Raw genomic sequence first — 8,696 nt, 5'->3', positions numbered from 1 at the left:
CCACCCTGCTGTTCTGCTGGCACCAGTCCCCAGGGCCAACATGAACTGGCTGGATTCCAATGGCCAGAGCATCACCTCCTTCTTTCTTTTTTTCTTTCTTTCTTTCTTTCTTTCTTTCTTTCTTTCTTTCTTTCTTTCTTTCTTTCTTTCTTTCTTTCTTTCTTTCTTTCTTGTGGTACCCAGTGAAGCAGATGAAGAAGGGTAAGGAAGTAAGTAAATTGGAGGACGAGGAGACCAGAGTCATAGCTGACAGACAACCTACTTGGATATTGTACTACAAGTCAAGTCTAGGAATAGTTGAGAGGATTTGATGGCTTCTCTCCTCCTCTTCCACCCTCTCTTGTTTGAACAATGCCATCCCCGTAGGCCAGTGCCAAGCACCAACAGAGTGTAGAATCAGATGGTGTCTCCTGGAGTTATCTTGGACACCCTTTACCAGGAATGATGGGATAAAAAATGGGCCCAGTAAAAATTCACCGGACATACAGAACTTATTTTTTCTTCATTGGAAATGAAATACTGATTCTGTCCCCTTTGAGGCTTCCAAGTTTCACTTATTTCCCAAGATTTTCACAGGATGGGCCAAACGTGATGTTGCCTGCCTGTAATCCTGGCACCCCAAAGATCAAGGCAAGACAATGTAGAGTTCGTGACAATTCTGGTCAGCATACTGAGCCTTTGTCTCAAAAGATTCACACTGTCTGTCTGTCTGCCCATTTTCCTGTCCTTCCAATCGCATTTATTTAGCAAGAGAGACAATTACTAAGCTACTGTAAAGCACCTGGTAGAGAGTTGCAAAGAAGGCTTTGCAGAAATAATGCAAAGAATGAGTCAGCACCAGCGAATCTTTGGGGCTGTGAATGAAGAGGGGGCAAGGAGGGGGCGCAGATAAGCTAGCCTGGCCGCTAAAGGGAAAACAAAGGCTGTGACACAGTTTACCGAGTGGACTCACAGTGGGAAAAGGAAGCGTGGGAAGAATCTCCACATTGAGAGAACAAGAAGTGTGCTGGAATCCCACAGGGTGGATTTCTACTGAGCACAGGAACATCATTAGGAAGGATTGTTAGGCTTGTTAATGAAAAACCAATAAAGGCTACGGCGGCAAGAACATCGTCAGTGATTCCAAACTAAAACCAAGTCTCTGGTGCAGGGAAGCCTGATGAAGTCGGGGAGGGGCTGGTACTTTGAATCCCCCAAGCACAGGTGGTTGAACAATCTGATGTGCTCAGGGGGGACCCCATCAAAACGAGAGCCAAGAACCAAGTTCCCCAAACTGTGCTGTCTGAAGCCTCTACCTCCTTAGCCAGCCTGTGCTGTTTTAATTAAAAACTCAGTTCCAATGACTCTCTCAGGCTCAATAAAAAGCAACTGCAGACTCTAACTTGCTTTCAAACACCTTGCCACATGAAAGCTCAGAGATCAATCACATTGCCTATCAGGATATCAGTGAACCTGGGACTTCTGGGGAAAGGAACCTGCTGTGAACTTCAAGCGCTCTTACACTGGCAAAAACAAGACCTGGTGGGCACTCAGCAGGTAGCCAGACCAGTGCACCACACTGCTGGAGGAGGGGCTGAGCCAGTCCTCAGTCATCAATGTTATTGCAAGTGGTGTGCTGCTGAGACATTTGCTGCTGACACTCAGAAAAAGAATCGGTCACTCATTTTACCAACTACCAACTGGCCACACAACCTCAAGAGTTCTCTGAGTAATGACTGTGTAAGCCTAGGGTTAGACCCAAGGATAGCACGCACAAGCCCACAACTATGAAAAGAGTAGCAGGAACAGCAAAAAGTGGTGAACAGGACAGACTATGGGATCCCACTCTGTGGCTTTTAGCCATGTCTTTAGCTCCTCTACCTCAGTTTTCCCCTTCTGTGATAATGAGGTATATCTTATATTCTACTTCATTGGGTAGTTAATATTAAAGGAGAGTAGGTTAAAAAGCAATGAACATAGACATTTATTAAAACCCAAAAGAATAGGCATCATGACAAGGTAAAAATAAAAATCAATGTTAGCCATTGCTTTTTATTTATTTATTTATTTTCTTGGTTTTTGTTTTTTTTTTTTTTTTTTTTCACGACAGGATTTCTCTGTGTAACTTTAGAGCCTGTCTTGGAATTTGCTTTGTAGATCATGCTGGCCTTGAACTCACAGGGATCCGCCTGCCTCTGCCTCCCAAGTGCTGGGATTGAAGACATGTGTCACCACCCTCTGGCCCAGCCATTGCTTTTTAAGTGAGGGCTGGGGAAACAAGAGCAGCCCAGGGGAACAGAGCATTGGTGGATGAGGGCAGAGCAAGCTGGCTTTATGCACTCTCTAAGGCAAGCAAGTGCATTTGGGTTCCGTTCACTGTACACTGGTTCAAGTCTGCAGGGCTAGAACTTGTATTTTTAAGTATTTATGATATAGAAATCACATTTTGCATGGAAATAAGAAAAATGAACCTGAACACAGGTTTTCTATTTGGAAGGGAAATTATGCCTGTAAGAAGCAGTCTTTCCAGAATAATTGAATAGCAGGAACTACGGGCAAACCATCCCTTAACCCGAAAGTCACCTGGCTTCAGATGCAAACAGAACACAGCTAAACTGAGGGGAAAAAAAAACCACAGTGACTTTCTATGGGAGAATGCTCTTGTATACTGTAAAGATTTGCCACTCGTATTGGTTTACTAAAATGCTGCTTGGCCAGTAGCGAGGCAGAAAGTATAGGCAGAAAAACCAGATTAAGAGAATTCTGGGAAGAGGAAAGGAGAGACACAGTCACCAGCTGGACACAGAGGAAATAAGATGAGAATACCTTACTAAGAAAATGTGCAAAGCCACATGGCTAAACATAGTTATGAATTATGGGTTAATTTAAGTTGTAAGAGCTAGTTAATAAGCCTGAGTTAATAAGTCAAACAGTTTATAATTAATACAAGCTTCTGTGTGTTTCTTTGGGACTGAATGGTTGCATGATAGGGCAGGACAGAAACTTCCATCTGCAGTGACTCTTGATCCCATAGTTACTCAAGCTAATTGTCATGTTCCTTGCCCTAGCTATTGCTGGAAGGGTCTGAGGGATGTCTCTGGGTACCCATGGCAATAGAAGTTATGAGTACCCCTCACCATGCCTGATTTCCCCCCTTATCCTACTTACCATGGGTAGTGAGGCCCTGCTTCTGCTACCCATATATGATATGTGTCAGGTGTTCCATGAGCCTTAAGCTCTTTGTTCTTGGGGGTGAGGTGCAGCAGAACTGTTGGTGCTCTGCAGAGTAAAAGTAAGTGAGCCCCAACTCTGGGTGGGGTACACAAGCTGTATAACTTTGGCCCAGCTGCTACCCTGTGTGCGACCATGAGTCTCACAGTGACTCCATGAGATCAATTCTGTCACCTCTGACCTTGGCTAGCAATACCACAGCAGCATGTAGCTGCCTTGTCAGGAAACTGAGATCAGGCATCCCCTTCAAGTTCTGTATTTGCATATTCAATACATCATCAAACAGAAAGAGGAAGGGTACCTCCTTAGCAGGGCTAAACTAGAGCTCCGTCAGCTCAGAGCACTGCTGTACCAGAGCTACTGAAGTCTTTTGCCCACCTTGGTGACCTAGAATCCTAAACCAAGATATTTGGTAGTGTCTAAAGACAGTGCCAAGGAAAACCCCACCCTGATTTTGTGCCATGTGTTGGTGAATGGGAAGAGTTTGCTGCAACAGGTATCCAATACTCTTGGTTCCTGATTAAAGGTGACAAATCCCCAGCCCCAAAATGGCCAAAGATATAGTTGTACAAAATCAGACAGGCAGAAAAGAGTTTGCTACGAGTAAATCAAGTTTGTGAAAATTAAGTTTGCAGGCTGATAACAAGATGGATATGTCACTGGCAGATGCTTCAAAGCCCAGGGTTTGAGCTGAGGGTTGGAACATGTTGGTTCTAAGTTTCTGGCTTTCCAAAGATCATTATTAATCTTCTTCATTTCTGCTTGAAAGTAACCCCCTCAGGCTGGGGAAATAGCTCAGCAGTTAAGAGCACTGATTGCCCTTCCAGAGGACTCAGGCTTAATTTCTGACCCATATGGCAGCTCACAACTGCTTGCAACTCCACTTCCAGGGACCTGAAACCCATGGCAAAACACTAATGCTCATAAAATAACATTTATAAAAAAAAAAAAAAACAGAAAGTTTTTTTCCCACTTCAGGAAATTCATCACAGAGAATTTAGTTTATTGATTCACTATACATTACCGAATTTCTGCTTTATATACCAGGCACTATTCTAGAAATCTAGTATATCACTGAATCAACAAGGCTTTGACTTAATGGATTTGCCTCTTATGATTGGAAGATGGAAAAACTTCCAAGAGTCCTATCATAAAATGTCAGGTTGCAACAAGTGCTATGAGGCTGAACAATGAAATGGACAGCAAGATGATGTAGACACGTTAGATATTCTGGGATAGCCTCTCCACAGACTTGATCTCTGCGACGGTGATTAACATGGGACACGCAGTCCAGGAGAAGGAACAGTAGTGCACTGGTCTTGAGGTCCTCAGAATGCTAGGAGCTGGGTGAGGGGTGGGTAGGTGACAGTGAAATTGGTAAGTGATACACAGGAGTCAGGTGCCAGATCACGTGTAGGTCGGTAGACCATGGCGAGGACTTAGATTCTGTAGAGTACCTATGCAAGGAACTCATACAGACTGTAGATATTTTTGACACTCAAACTCAATCTGACATTTCTTGATGGATGGTATGCTGAACAGCTCAAACATTGGAAGCTAACTTTAGGACCTTAAGTAGCCCCATACCCAGCTGTAGGGTATAATGGCTAAAATCTCTGATTTGAAGGCAACATCTTGCCTGGCCTTACTTGTCTCCAAGCTGGAGCAGTCAGTGGGGGCTAGAAAGTCCCCCACCCGCCTCTTCACACACACCTGGAATAAAGCTAAGGGTCAGAGCTCCAGGTAGAAGGGGCTGACAATACCACTTCTTTTACTGTGGTGAAGTCCAACAGGGTCCTCAACTTCCACGTGCCTCATACCACACAGGTGTTGATCATGGGAACATGGGTACCATAATGCCAAAGAACCTTGACTCCATCTCTCCAGTTATGAACAAGGAAGTACATCACACAAGCCCTGCAGTTGTAGATGGAGATGATGAGCGTGGCTTCAGAGTCAGTGAACGGACATCCACCATGAGGAACTGGGCCAATCAAGCAGGCAGGGTCCTGTTGGCCTTAGCAATGCTGCAGTTTAGAATTTTAAGAAGTGCTTAGCCTTTTAAGAAGTGGTCCTGGTCAGAAAAGGATTACAGATGCATAATAGAACAGATTCAGACAAAACAAACCTCTATATGGTTTACAGTGCACTTAAAAATATGTGTAGGCTTGGGAGAGAAAAGGAAAAGGATAAAGTCCTTAAAATAAAAAAGAAATAAAGAGTGTAGTTGGGTGTTGTGGCACACACCTTTAACCCCAACACTTGGGTGACAAGAGCAGGCAAATATCTGTGAGTTCAAGGTGTGGTGGCACACACCTTTAATCCCAACACTTGGGAGGCAGAGGCAGGCAGATCTCTGTGAGTTCAAGGACAACCTGGTCTACAGAGTGAGTTCCAGGACAGCCAAAGATACACAGAGAAACTCTGTCTCAAAAAGCCAAAAATTAATATAAAAATAAAAGAAATAGAGTTTACAATAAAGCCACGTAAAGATGTAAAATACACAGAGCATCTGGATACTGAATATTATTGTGTTGTCTTTGAATTGTATGGCTGCTGAGAAAGGAACAATAGCTGCTAAAAGAGATTTGGTTATAAATGCTGCTGGATTAATCCAACATAGGTATTTTGAAAATGGCTTGACTTCAAAATCTAAGTCAAAACGTATGTTACTTTGCAGAAGAGGTTTTGCTTTTGTTTCCACAGCAAATGAGAGGCTGTGGATTCATTCTGGGCTAAGAAAAATAAGATTTGAGCAAGGAAGACCCCCTGAGAAATCTCCAATAGGAGCGGATGGCCCAGATGTCTGAGTTCTACATCCAGAAAAACCTCAAGACTGCTGGCTGAGATGATCAAACCTCACAGAATATTCCAGCCAGGACTTGACCATAATTCTAAATTTTCTTTAGGTCCCCATAAGATTATCAGCACCCCCAATCAACAGGAAGTAGCTCGGAAAACTATGCCCACATTCCCAAAAAGTGGATTATTGATACTTATCTTTGTTTAGAGTGTTGGTTACAATATGTTATGGATAATGGTCTGAACAAAAAGCTAAACAAAGGATATTAGATTCAGAGTTCTTGTTTTTAAAAAAGAGGGGGAGTGCTGTGGGACAATGGTCTTTTATCCTGTCACTTGTATTATTTTTAATAAAGTACTGATTGGCCAGTAGCCAGCGGGGTGACCAGTCAGGAAGTAGAGGTGGAGCAACGAGAACAGGAGAATGCTGGAAAGAGGAAAGGTCAGTCTGTAGTCGTCACCCAGCCACAGAGGAAGCAAGATGAGAATCCCTTGCTGACAAAGGTACCAAGCCACGTGGCTAACACTGACAAGAATAATGGGTTAGTGTAGGATGTAAGAATTAATTAATAAGAATCCTGAACTACTAGGCCAACCAATTTATGATTAATGTAGACCTCTGTGTGTTTATTTGGGACTAAACAACTATGGGACCTGGTGGGACAGAAACCATGGTCAACAATAGGGGAGGCTGGAGTACGAGGAGAAGCTGAAGGTCTGTTGCTGGGACTTCTGGGAAATCTTCACCAGGCATTATTACAAAAGCAGAGTGAACCTCTCACTGCTCTATCTCCTGTGCTCCTGGGCCCATGTGCATCTCTCTTGAGGGCCCTATTAGCTTCACTTGGGTGGCATTTGGGACACCGATGATATGTCCACCCAAGAGTTTCTGGTCAAGTCAGTTAAGGTTGCCATCCAAGAATCTGTGCATCTGAGGTCACATGATAGTCCCAGTGGCCATTTTGTGAACAAATTCTGACCTTCAAAATAGGACCCAACCCTAAGGATAGAAAGCATAAACAAAAGTGATTCTGCCTCTTCAAGCCATCCTCTGTGCCCAGATTTCATTTTCCTGAGGAAAAATAAGCACCCTTGTCTTGTTAAACCAGTCCTCTGGGTTTTCTACCACACATAACTCAACCTAATTGCATATGATAAAAAAGAACGAAAGACAAAAAGGCCTTAGGCCATATCTCGTATCTCCCTTCCTCCAACTTTTTAGAAAATCTCAAGTCTAATTTTTTCTCCAAGTTAAGAGAAAATTGGAATATGACTTTAGCAATGAAAACCTTGAATTCTTATATTAAATTTGGCTGAGTAGCTTCAGTCAGTCGATGAGCCGGTACTTATCCTAATTATTTCTCAAGAAATTGTGCACCCAGATCCCAAGGTGCAGAGGTGTCGTAGCAAGTGATTTCTCAAGCACTAAATGAATTGTGTCTAGTGTGGAAGTTGGAAAGAGCCCCAGGGTCTGTGCCCCTGGATTTTCCTCTCCAGTAGAAGTTGTTAGGATCAACAGATTTTGCCCTACTTCAATAGCTAGCCCGCCTGACTAGGGAAGGAATGCAGTGTTCAAAAGTGCTATGCTGAAAGTCGCTTCTGGATAATGATATACAATTTCTAGGGGGTGTTTGTCACAACTCAGACTTTTGTGTGCTTGCTTTTTAAACTAGAAGATTAAGAAGAACTGTGATTACTAGTCCCAAGAATGCAAATGACTGAAGTTGGATGCTGCCATGGTTCTTAAATTCTGCTATATATGAACTAATTCACTGAGTCCGGTCATTATCTTCACACGCTCTCAGCAGCGGTCTGCGGATACATTTGTAGGGATGCAGCAGACCCTGTCTTACCTCCATCCTCGTGGTAGGCACTTTAGCTCCCAGTCAAATGACTGTTTGGATAGTTAACACATTCTACATATGGGTGAAGGGCCAAAACTTGTGCGAGTAATATCAGGCATTCAAAATGTATATCGGTCTATCATACCCTACAAGGGAAGGCTTGATCTGCAGATGAGACCAGGCCACAGGTACCATTTAAAGGCAAAGTTTCTGAGAGGACAAAAACAAACTCATGAATCCCAGTCTTAAAGTCCTAAACCTAAAACTGGTCAGCAAATGTGCTATAAAAAATAGCACTTGGCCTGGTCTACAAGAGCTAGTTCCAGGACAGGCTCTAGAAACTACAGGGAAACCCTGTCTCGAAAAAAAACAAAACAACAACAACAACAAAAAAAAAGCACTTGGCTGATTTCCTAGTTTACAACCTCTTTCCCCATTTCGGCACAAACCCAGAGAGAGTAAATCAAGGTGCTCCATCTTTGTAAGATGCTGTTAGCTGGCCCTGGGACTCTGTTGAGACTCCTCAAAAGAAAAGATTGCACCCTGGCTTCCAAGCTCTCCCACTGGCCTTTCTCCTAACTGAAATAAAGTCTAAACGGGAGTGAAGTGAGCAGAGGGTCAAGGAGCATGGTGGGTTGTGTGGATGCCCAGGCAGAACCAGAGTAAACCCTGGTTGGAAAGGAGGTACAGCTGGGCTAAGTAAGGGCTCATGCTAGAATTTGATGCTGGTTTCGTTTTGGTTTTGTTTCCTAACATGAGTATCATTAGGTTCTGACCATTCTGTACATATGATGAACTTTGAGCCTCCAAGTAATGATGAGACAGAGTTTCTCTCCACCC

This window comes from Arvicola amphibius, chromosome 1 (assembly GCF_903992535.2).
Source record: "Arvicola amphibius chromosome 1, mArvAmp1.2, whole genome shotgun sequence".
In the NCBI taxonomy this organism is placed as follows: Eukaryota; Metazoa; Chordata; class Mammalia; order Rodentia; family Cricetidae; genus Arvicola; species Arvicola amphibius.
The sequence above is the reverse complement of the archived record's forward strand: the minus strand, read 5'-3'. Positions refer to the sequence as shown.